The following is an 11,595-nucleotide window of genomic DNA, read 5'->3' on the forward strand; positions in this document are numbered from 1 at the left end:
GTACTTGTGTATATGATGGGCGACCATGAGCAGTTTCATATGCGGATATACAAATCATTACACTGTAACATTTCTTATCTTTTCTACGTTTACTTGTTTTTTTTTTAATTTGCCTTTTTTTCTTTTTCAAGTTGATTTTTGTTATCTCTAGAGTTGTTTTATTTTATTACTTACATGTCATCTAAGCAATTATTAAGAGAAATGATAAAAATATGGCCTTATAAAGATGAAAACGCAGTCAATTATTTCCAAATTTAGACACAGATCTCGCATGTGTGAGATCCAGATATGGAAAATGTTAATTATGAACCTGAATAATGCTTAGAATAAATCCAAGGATTGTTTATTATACTTTTTTCTTTTCTGTTATATAATGTAAATTCCGATTTTTTTTTTTTTTTTAGAAAACTTTTATTGAAACGATACATTCTGCCACAATTAAGAGCTATATGTATTAGGGAGTTAAGTAAACCATGATGCCATATATATAATACATACTAACTAAAAATAAAAAGTATATAAACAGTAATTATAAAATAATTGAATATAAAATATAATTATATACACACATCATAAATAATAACTAAACCTAGGTGGATAATGAGTTAAATATGGTATATGAATAAACAAATATAAAATAAGGAAACAACTGAGGTAAATAAAGTAAATAAAATCTTACATACAATACTTAAATTCTGATCAGGGAACCCCGAATCGAGTCCTGCCACCTAAATGCGGTTGGCATAGCAGAACTCCAGAACAAATTAATACTAAATACACTACATTCTTATTTTAAAAAAGAAAGAAAATAAATACGCTTTTCGTTGATTTTGTTCCAGTGATTAATTTATATATGGATTATGGCCAAAACGGACGAATTTGGACGAAATCAACCATTTGGTTCATGATAGACTAAATTAAATCAGTTGAACATATACTTGCATTTATAGTACGAGGGAAAAATGTCAGTAATCTACCTTTACTGCATATATTTTTAAAGTATTTAGGACGAATTTTAAGGGTTTATTTATTGAGAAAAATAAGAGACACTTTCAGCGAACCATAGCTTCAAAATCATGAAAATAACGAAAATGCTACGATGAGGGAAACATGTCTACCAAGGCCTTATATTTTTCAAGGATCTATAACAAATTTTTAAAAATATTTTAATTGAGAAAAAATGGGACACTTTTTATGGCAAGATACTCAAAAACCACTAAAATAAGAGAACTGTTCCGTTTAAAATTCATAAGTTCTTTAAACGAACCAAATATACTCAGTTTTCTATTATCTAACGATTCTGCATAAATTGAACTGACTACAACATAGCAAGAATCAATTTATGTGTTGTATTTCCTTCTCTCTGGCTATTAGTTTGTCCTTAGTTAAGGACTGGCTTAGACTAACTTCGAATTCCCACACAAGACTGAAAAGACGCACTGCTTATTGCACATCGAATCCGACTATTACTGCAGTTACTAGACAAACGGTCTAAACTTTCAATTCATTAAAAAAGACTGATCTATATTATTACAATAAGGCCTATTTAGCCATACGGAGTTGAGCTTTGGGGCTCCACTAAACCTTCGAATTCCTACCGAATCCAATCCTTCGCAAAATCCTTAATACTCCTTTCTTCGTCACAAATAAAATCATCCATTAGGACATCAATGTTTCATATGTTGCCGATTTGGCCAGAACCAGATACCAATCCTTCCATGATATACTTCCTAACCATCCAAACCCACTTGTTTCTAGCTTGGCTTCTCCTTTATTACCTAATAATCCTTCTAGGCGTCTGAAAAGAAGATGGCCTCGAGATCTTCTCCTTTAGAAACATAATTGGATTTCTATCAATGAGTAGATGTGATTTTTTTTCATGAACAGCAAATTTATCTGTCGTATATATTTTTATACAGTTGAAAACAGAAATAAATAGATTAAAAAAAAAAACAAGACGGAATTGTAATGAATGAAATAGTTTGGTTTATAAATCGAAAATGAAAAGTGATTATCCATCAAATAAGAGAAGTAGCGGATGATATTTTAAGTAGACATTTCTAAATTAGTGCAAAGGCGATTGACTTGACCCAGCTAGTTCCTCTACATTCCCTCCTAGCGAACCGACCTACTAAAGACCGTTAGAACTGTTGAACTTAGTACTTGATACATAAATTATTACTATAGTAACTTTAATAAACTATATTTAATATGTACTGCTTAGTGTTAAAACTGCCTTTATTTGAAATTGGGGTAAATATTCTCATTATCATATTTTACATTGAGTATAAACAAAATATAATATCTAAAACTCCTGGCTGAAGGATTTCATTTACTTTTATTTCAAATTGTTATATTCTTGTATAGTTCGTATTAAAGAAGAGTACCCTAAATCAAAATTATTGTTTTATATAATTTATTCATATCCTTGAGACTTATTTATCTATTAAATAAATCAAATGGTATCCTTATTAAGTCTCACAATCTTTATTGTATCAATAGTCCAACGTTTCGGCCAATTTGGCTATCCGGACAATCTTAAATATAAATTTACACGTTACATAAAAATTGAAAAAATGTTTAACAGGCTTTATCATCAATCACAAGTCAAAATCATCCTACTTTTTTAAAACTTCATTAATTTTAGATTAAAATTACACTGACCACTATTAGATAAACCTATATATTTAATTAATGACCTGAGCAAAATATCCTGTAAAACATTTTTTCAACTTTGATGTGAGGTGTAAATTTATATTTAAGATTGTCCTTGAGGATGGCCGAATTGGCCGAAACGTTGAACTGTTAATATAATAAGGATTGTTGAGACTTAACAAGGATACCATTTGATTTATTTAATTAAAATTATTGTTGTTTTTGGGGAAGGAATTGTAAAAAATTCAAGAGATAAATGAAGAAGACTTAATTGCTTAATTTCTAATTATTTTCAAAGTATCATGTCTCAGGATTAAATTATAATCATATACTTAACTTTAGCTATATAAACAAAAGTGTAATGTTAATTTTTTACTCATGAAAAGTTCTTTAACGACTAAGAGGCAGTTTTCCTTTCAAAATGCTCGAAGTCTTACTTAGAAGGTTCTTAGCAATTGAAATCCTGGATTTATTCCATAGAGAAAAAAAGGATGATCAAAATTATACGCATAGTACATACAGCTTTTGTTAGAATAGGGGATTAAATACCCTTCAAAACAACAATAAAAATCATTAATATCGGACAATAATCAATTATATGGCATATTTAACGTTTTGCTAATATTTTAAAAAATATTACAGAATTTGTAACTAAGAAAGAAAAATTATAATATGTACATCAATTTTTAATTTTAACTGGATTGATATCGAACTTTCACTTTTGTTCATTTAATCTGGATATAGTATATAATTCAGCTGACAATAGCGAAGTACATGTGGATCGTACTTCACTATTGTACAGCACTTACTAGACAAACGGTCTAGACTTCCAAAAGACTAATCTACATGACTGTAATAAGGCCTATCTGGACATACGAAATATAGTTTTTGGGCTCCACTAAACCTTTGAATTCCTCTTGTATCTATTTCCTCTGCCGATTTGGCCAGAACCAGATACCAATCCTTCCATGATAAACTTCTCAACCATCAAAACCCACTTGTTTCTAACCTGGCTTATCCCTCATTACTTAATAACCCTCCTAGGCATCTGACAAGATGATGGTCGTGCGATATTCTCCTCCATCAATGGATATATTCTACACATGTTGGTGTCATATCATTATATCACCTACAGTAAATTTACTTGTATTTATTTTTATACGGTTGTAAATAACAATAAATAAATTATAAAAAAAAAAATGCAAAGCGCATTTCAATTCTCTCTTTATAAGAAATATTACGCGTAATTGTGAATACATTTAAGAACGTAATTGTGATGTTATTTACACAGATAATGTACGTTCATTATCAACTTTGAACATCAACTAACGCGGTTTAAAGTTACCATGGAAATACCCTTGATTGTGAAAACTCTGATATTATCAGAGATACTGACTGATATTACTGCATATATTAATGCATGCAATAGTACTGATAATAGATATTAATAACATCACTATGACCATGAGAGAAGACACGTGCATTATTTATAAAAATATTTATATGCGTGTATAATAATAAATTACACGAGCACAAAGGGTCAGCATTACATTATTTTGTAAGGGAATACTTTTACTAGACCAATGGTCGTGCAAGGAGGTGATTTGATCAGAATCATACTCCACTGCCACATTTTTCCTCAATAAAAGAAACCCACATCACCAGGCTCAGTGGACCCCGGAAGGCTCCCGAACCTACAGGGCTACAATAACAGAATAAATAATCTTCTGTAATAACCGGATTCGACCGCGCGCCCTTGGAGTTTGTAGTAGTGTAGTACCTTACCACTGAGCCTCTCCGCTCACCTCATGCTGTATATAATTGAAAATAATATATATTGGTGGTATAATCGATTGTTGATTAGTTAATACACATTGTTCACAATAATTAAACTTCATACTATCATTAGGAACGGAATTGTTTTAATGTTATTGAATATTTTACACAACGAAATGCCCCTATTTATACATGTTCATATATAAACATATATGCCTGCAGTAGTAATTTTTTAATACTTGTCTAAAGAAAATTTTAATTATGTAACCATAGGTAAGATGTAATAACTCAAAAAACAAAAACAAATGAACACATATATTTTTAAACAAATAGTGCGTCGATATCACAAAAATTATAAACACTAAAACATGATTCCAGAAAACTGAAATTGATGGTTATTTAATACGAGGAAGGATATATTCTGTTGTGGTAAAACAAAAGATAGTGACATTTTGTTCTGAAAACATTGTTTTGTTTTTTAGATGTAAAAATTTAGTATTTAACAGAAAACTTATTTAAAAACGCAGAAATTTCTTAAAATGAACTTTGGTTGTTTAATTATTTAAATTACCAAAGTTCCTCTTAACTATTATCAGATATGAATCTTTCTCAGAGAATAAATTAGTTTATTCTCCCTACAAACTAGAAATGTTATACCATTTAATCATTTTCATAAGTAAATATTAAACATCATGGATATTTTCTGATTTAAATAATGTTTAATTGTTGACTTATATTTGTAACTTAGTAGATACATTTTAAATATGTATTACAATAAATTAATACATAAATATAGATATATATACTGACCAGTACTAAAGTGGCCACAGCCCGAACGGTGCAAGATCTGTTCCCTGACTGACCCCCTCTCGAAGTTCCTCTTCCCTTCCATTTCCTGCTGACCACTGCCACCACTCTGCAAGGTATCTTTCATTGATGGTTATAGTACAAGAGCCAAGAGGAGAGTTTTTGTCTGAACAACTAGAAATCAACATTTTGTTGAATATCATGGAAACTGCTAGTCCTACGAAGATAAACGTCATAAACCATTTAATAATACATTAAACTAGCTTTAATTAGAGTGCTAATAGACATCTGTACGTCTAATAGTTTTGGAGATGTAAAAAAAATCACTAACTACTGATTTTTGGATTTTTTATATCTCGAACGTAAATAGCTCCATTAGGGCTCATATTTTATAATATTTACTCTACTTCAAACGACATTCTCTTAGGTTTTCTAGTTGGTAGTTTTAAAGGTTATTGCTCTGAATGAAATTTTTTTTTTAATGATTAGAGAAGTTTGTCGGGGGGTGCGGTCAGCAAAGAACAACATAAATAAACAAAACCATATTTATTTATTTTATACCGACGTTTCGACCTGAGTTTCAGGTCATCAGAGCTATAGAACAAAACAGATAACAACAACATTTAGAGAAACATACAATTGAAAGGGAATAGTATACAAACAAATTTAGAATTATACAAAATATTGGATTAAATCATAAATGATAAAAACTTGATGACCTGAAACTCAGGTCGAAGCGTTGGCATAAAATAAATAAATATGGTTTTGTTTATTTATGTTGTTCTTTGCTGACCACACCCCCCGACAAACTTCTCTAATCATTAATCTACGGTCAACTATCTACACCTCATTTTTTTTTAACGTTTTGAAACATTATACCATTTTTTATTTTCCCTATCTATATTTACCAGACTCATCAATTTTGACTAGTAATTCCAAACAGTTTTCATTAGAGTAATTAAAAATCGGGTGAAATAATTCCTTTTTTTTTACTCAGGATCTTGTACTATTATACAGCGTTACCATTATGAGTCTTTTTCTTCTAAGTGTGGTTATAATTTAAATTTATTGAGAAATACTCGTATGAAATTGGATTTAATAAAGAATTATCATGACATTGGAGACTTTAACGGTAGGAGGGTAAATTTTCATAACGTGAAATGGAATATTCAAGAAAAACAAATTATTGTTCTTTTTTTGGTTTGTTTAACACTTAACGTTACAATATTTAAAGATGGTATTTATTTAAATAACTTACAAAAAGCACATCTTCCAAAATCTGTAAAAGATTATCGTTTAAATAAATTAATTTGTATCCATGTTGTCTTAACACTCTTTATTATTTCCTCAACAGTCCAACGTTTCGGCCTCAATCTTCAAGGACAATCTATCAATTAATTTTTAAATCCTTTATTTTAGACCCACCTAACAATATCAACTATCTTAGCAACCAAATATTTTTAACCTTCCATACACTCAGATTAGGCTCATAATTGATTTATTCCAAATTGCATTTTGGTCTAATTTTTTTGTTCTTTTATTATTAATATACAAATTAAAATTAATTGTAAATAGTAACATAACATTTACACATATTTTTCATAGTGTTGGTTCAAATTTCTTATATCTGTTTTTAAATTCATTGTATAATCGATGTTCTCTGATATTTATAAATAGACTCAAGTATTTTTTTTTTTTGAACATATTATTTTCTTTATGTAAAATTATTGTATTATCAAAATCGAATTTGTGTTAGTTTTTAGCTGCATGTTGCACTATTGCTGTTATCGGGATTCTTCTCCTTATTTCTTATATCATTTCTGTGTTGATATAATCTATCACCCAACAATTGCTTAGTTCCACCTATGTAGACAACTGGACAATTTAAACAAGGAATTTATATATATTAATCCTGATTGACTTTTTATATCAATTTTGTCCTTCAATTTACTATGATAATTTTTAATTTTATTGTTTGGTCTATAACGTAAGAAGTATTATGGCATCAACGCCATATTCTTTAAACTGTATATCTTCTGATAAATTTATGTAATATGTTGGATGAATTATTTCTCATTTTTGAGTTATTTTAATTGACATTATTCTCTCATTTTCATAGTTTAAATTTTTTAAAATGTTGATTTCATATTTCATTCTCTTGGGGGAATTTCCAAATCCTTTAATCACAAAACGTTTTATTAATTTAGAAGGTTAATTTGAAACACCAGACCTGGCTACAGGAGTGGATGGGCTAATGTTTATATTGTGGAACCAGCTGGAATAATATATGAATAAAACTAAGAAGAAAAGGAATATTCCAAATACCATGGTTATTAATATTTTGAACAATCAAGGGCCAGGTTCAATGAAAATGTATAATCTTTTTCTAAAATTGGTTTCTAAATTTTTTTGTCATCAGTTTTTTATCCAAATATATTTTCGTTTAGTTGTTAGTAACAACATTTTTTAGATATCTCATAACGGTTTCCTTAAAATATCGAAATCATGTATTATTTGTATTCGAAATTATTGAAATATAATACCGAATGTTGATTTATTGGGCCGTTTTCAGCTGAGACATTTAACTTTAATTGTCGTAACTATTGGTAATTTAAAAAATGCAGTACACTAATGCCTTTTTAATAATTATATCAACGTTTTCACTTATTGGTTCAAAGGGATGTATTGATTCTGTTAATTATTATATTTTTGGAAATAAATTAAAATATTATTGTATTTTATACTTTTATTCCAAAATCCCAGACAACGCAGTATGTCCATTTTCAAGTTCAACATTGCGTTTTTAATAAATGGCTTCGAGTAGAATATTCTTTGTATTCTATAAAAAATAAAAATACCAGATTTCTAATATCATTTCCGTAATAGTTTTGAAAATGTTTTCCTCATTATATGCTTCGATGAGGAATTAATTACCATAATACATGATCTGATATTTCAGCTTATGAATTTTGATGAAGTGCTTCTGGGACATACTAAGTAGTCAGTCAATACCGGTTTACAAGAATTTATATAATTATGGCAGTATTAAAACATTGTTGGATAGGGTCCGTATGTATCAGAATTCAAAAATGTTTACTAAACATAAAAATATAAAATTGTATTCATTTAATTTATCTTGTTTCACAACATTTTTAATACTCTGGTGTGCCTCTTTTATTAAGAATGGCTATACAAATTTTAGTCATTTGCAACTTTTTTGGCAATGGTACATACATTTACATAAAGATGAAACGAATGTATTTTTTCTTTTTTTTTTTCTTTGATTTATTTTATATATCGATGCAAAAACCAGATAGATAGACAGAAACGCGAAAGAGCTGCGTGCAGGAAACTGGAAAGCAGAAGCCCAAGATAGGTATGCGTGGAGAAGGCTGGTTTGGGCTGCCATGATCTACAAGGTCTGTAGTGTCAATCTAAAAAGAAAAAGATTGCTGCATTTTATTGATAAGTTTTAATTTATTTTATATCTTAAGGCTATATATGTATTGAGACATTTTTATTTGCCGTGTATTAAGATACTGCAAACAAAAATTATTTCTTTCCTCAGAAATGGAAATTTACCAGTGTTGAACTAAGTGATCAAGAAAAATTTTGTTCCGGGGCCGTCTATGGGTATAAGGTTTAATTTTTGTTGTCAATAATCGATCGAACCGCCTGTCCGATAAAATTTGGGATTGTACGGGCTGATATCAAATTGTTCTTATATCAACCTAATTAGATTTCGGCTCCTTTTACTTTAGCTTTACGGATCCCTTGGTACTCCTATATTACGATAAATGATTGTCCGATTCGGTTTAAATTTGAAGGAAATTGGGGATTAGAGTAAAATGGGCATTTAATCACTTTTATAGGATTCCATCACCTGCTTTCACTTACTTACCCAAAAAACTCCTTTCTGAATAAATTTATAATTCTAAAATGGCTGGTTCCATAGTTTTACTAAAAATTATAAAGCAGGAAACTTAGATAATAACATGCACAATAGAAACATACAGAATAAAGGTAATATTCAGGAAATTTATTTATTCTTAATTTATTTAGGAGCAATTTATTCTTTATTGTTTTCTCTCTTTTTTCCCCCTTTTTGCGATTATATTTATCTTTCTGAAATTTTTCTTTAACTCGCCCCCTTTTCCGCTGAGGGTGGGCAAGTATAAACGATAAATATATAACTAAGGATAAGTTAAAACTTGCGGTTATACCTTATATATAACTGGAACTATAGTATGTTTCTTCTATGAATAACACATACATACATAAACATAATGTTGCTCTGAATCTTAGTTTATCATTTGACCGGTAAAGTTTGTTGGTTAACTTTTGGTATGCAACGGATAATTATTTATTTTACCCAAGGATTGAGAAATCTTAGTTTAAACCGTAATCCAACCGTTCTTAACAGGTACAATATTAACTCTCCATCTATAGAACTAGAAACTCAAGAACATGTTACATTATTTTGTAGTTATTTTTTAAGATTTAACTACAATTGTTTAAGCTGATAATTGGTAAAATGCAATGATTGAATTCATCATCGTTGTAAACAAATTGCACATACACAAACGATTATTCATTAGATATCTTACGAAACAAAATGTCTGCTTAATGAAATTCCTTGGTCGATTGGGATGATCAATCTTAAATATTTTTTTCACAGCTGAACACACAAACTTTTTCGAACATTATAAAAATAATCAAGGTTAAATTAGCAAAACAGTTGCGATAAGTATTTCATGAATCAGTAAACAGGAAAATTATATAATTTTTTTTTCATTTCGTAATAATTTAAAATGCATTGATTACCAATTATGATAATTGTTTTAAAAACATGTAATCGTAAGTGATTGGACAAATATTCTAAGAAACAATTAAATTCAAAGTATACTTGAGTTAAAGAAAATTATGTAAACATTTTGTAACTATTTTATTACATTTCATTAGATTGGGTACCAATATTTTGGTACTGATTGGCGATTCGTAGCTTGAGAACAATATGTACTTTGAGCTGAAATCAGAAAATCCAATCAGGAAATATATATGTCCCAAGAAAAATATATTTTAAAGTACGGTTACAACAGTGCATCTGCCGTTTGTGTACTTTAAACAAGCATATGACAGTGTGGAACATTCCAGAAACCCGAAGTAACAGCACCTACATAAGACCTCAAGGATAGTAAAAAAAAAGACTATGTACATGAAAAGTTCAAGAAGGGATAAGGAAGAGAATATTAAAGTTACTTTCAGAGATCACAGACTCAGTTCTGTAAACCAGTTGAAGTACTTGGGAAGTCTGGTTACTGATGACAAGAAAGAAGAGAGCTAAATAGAGGACGGAACAGCAGCAGGAAATTTATGTTATTCTCATTGTATAGAGTTTAAGTTTAGAGCTCTCTCTATAAGAATGAGAGCGATCATCTACAATACCATCTTAAGGCTAGTGTTAATGTTTGGGTGTGAAACATGGCCCTTGACAAGAAAAGGGAAACGGATGCTCAACTTCTGGGAGAGAAAGATGATGATAAGTATATGGGGAGGAGTCTCAGAGAATAAGATTAGAAGAAGAATGAATAAGGAGTTGATGGAACTGTTTGGGGAAACCAACATCGTGACATTAGTGAAAAGAGCTCGAATAAGATGGATAGAACATAAAGAGGATGCCTAATCAAAGGATACCCAAAGAAGATGCTACATGGGAAACCGGATAGATAGCGGAAACTGGATGTCCCTGAATCAGATGGCTGGGCGATTTGGAGGAAGATTTAAGACGGTTTAATGTTGAAAAGTGGAGTAAAAGGTCAAGAGATCGTGTAGATTAGTTGTGGTGGAGAAGGGTTCTTGTAGATAAGATGAGCTTTGCCAAAATTGAGTAAAAAATAATACTCAACTTTCCTCTGAATTTGCTCCAAGCCGTTTTTGAAACTAGGTGTGAAGAGGAAAATACGTTACGTATGCGTAGGCGAAAGTAGTTTACGAAATTCAACCAATTTGATTACGGATAAACAGGCCAACAGACAGAGAGACACGGAAATTAAATTTCTTCATGCCTGAAACGTAAAATACGAATGAACATTTTTCCTCCATCCATAAGATAGCGTACCTTGATGATGGAAAAATTATTAAGCTAAGTGTGAGGGGAAGATGGTCGGAGTGCAGTCAGTAAAGATCCACAAATAATTATAACCTATTTATCTGTGCCGAGGTTTCGGCCTGCATTTCAGGCATTCTTCGGGGCTGCAAAACAAAACGAGATAAACTTAATTCAGAGTAAAATTAAAAACAGTATTCTCATTTGTATGTCTTTACTAATCACACCACTCACTATTCTCTCCTCATATC

At 30.1% G+C, this 11,595-nt stretch overlaps 1 long non-coding RNA gene across 1 annotated transcript in view; it reads right to left on the reverse strand.

Annotated features, from left to right (window-relative positions):
- The window catches only part of LOC106684364 (uncharacterized), a 48,356-nt gene extending 43,033 nt beyond the window's left edge, over positions 1-5,323 (reverse strand). Inside the window, exon 1 of the long non-coding RNA XR_010843048.1 lies at positions 5,242-5,323. This is a non-coding gene — a long non-coding RNA (uncharacterized lncRNA). The remainder of the gene's footprint in view (positions 1-5,241) is intronic.
- Between the last annotated feature and the right edge of the window lie 6,272 nt (positions 5,324-11,595).

The sequence above is a fragment of the Halyomorpha halys genome, unplaced genomic scaffold (genome assembly GCF_000696795.3).
Source record: "Halyomorpha halys isolate HHAL.00 unplaced genomic scaffold, Hhal_1.1 Scaffold574.1, whole genome shotgun sequence".
Taxonomy (NCBI): Eukaryota; Metazoa; Arthropoda; class Insecta; order Hemiptera; family Pentatomidae; genus Halyomorpha; species Halyomorpha halys.